Consider the following 975-nt stretch of genomic DNA (forward strand, 5'->3'; position numbering starts at 1 on the left):
CACCTCGGGGGGGGGGGGGATAGGACTGGTCATCTGTCTCTGAATCCTCCTCTGAGGAGCTATCCGTAACCAGCGAGATATGCACTTCGTCAGATAGCATAGTCTGCTCTGAAGACCTTGTTTTCACTCCATAATTTGCCATCACCGTGTCAAATGGCTGACGCACATGAAGAGCAGTTGAATGTAATAACATTGTTGACAAATGTAATATGTAATGAAAAAAAGGATGGCCTGATATAATTTACATATAAGATGACTGGCTAAGCAGGATGGCATTGCAAAATTCACATATATGATGCCTGGCTAAACAAGATGGTGTTGCATAATTCACATAAACGATGAATAAACTAAAAAGATGGCATTCGCACAAAGGATGTCTAAACTAAGCAGATGACATATTTGATGTATAAAGTAAGCAATGCAAGACACCATATGAATGATATAACCAACATCAGCATGCCAAGTTAGAGCGAAGACCTCAGGGGGTAAATAGGAGTTGTCTTCTCCTTCTGAATCCCCCCCCAGAACAGATATCTTCCTCTCGATTACAATCTGAAATGCATCGAGGGGGTCTGCCTTTGCGCCTACCATGGAGCAACGTCTGCATGAAATTTTATTGCCACGCAAGGCTCGTCTCTTTTGCTCTACATGTTTAGTTCCATTGTTTACAATAACTATCATGCATAGGAATAAACCATAGTGAGATTATGTAAGGAGTGCATGCAGAAATCCAGAGTGATGGTAGCAACCTGTGGATAGACCCAAAACCAATAATAGCAGGCAGACAATGGCTTCTGTTAAAAAATACAGATAATGGCTTCTTTACTGTTTGTTTCCCACCCAACATGAAACTCATAGTAGACACCGGAGATTAACCAGATAGTAGATAGATACTATTGATAGCGGCCCCGATATGTACCCCACAACCATTTAAAAACTCAAGTTTCACCATTAGTTTGGAGCTGACTCGGAGTC

Source organism: Triticum dicoccoides, chromosome 5A (genome assembly GCF_002162155.2).
Source record: "Triticum dicoccoides isolate Atlit2015 ecotype Zavitan chromosome 5A, WEW_v2.0, whole genome shotgun sequence".
In the NCBI taxonomy this organism is placed as follows: domain Eukaryota; kingdom Viridiplantae; phylum Streptophyta; class Magnoliopsida; order Poales; family Poaceae; genus Triticum; species Triticum dicoccoides.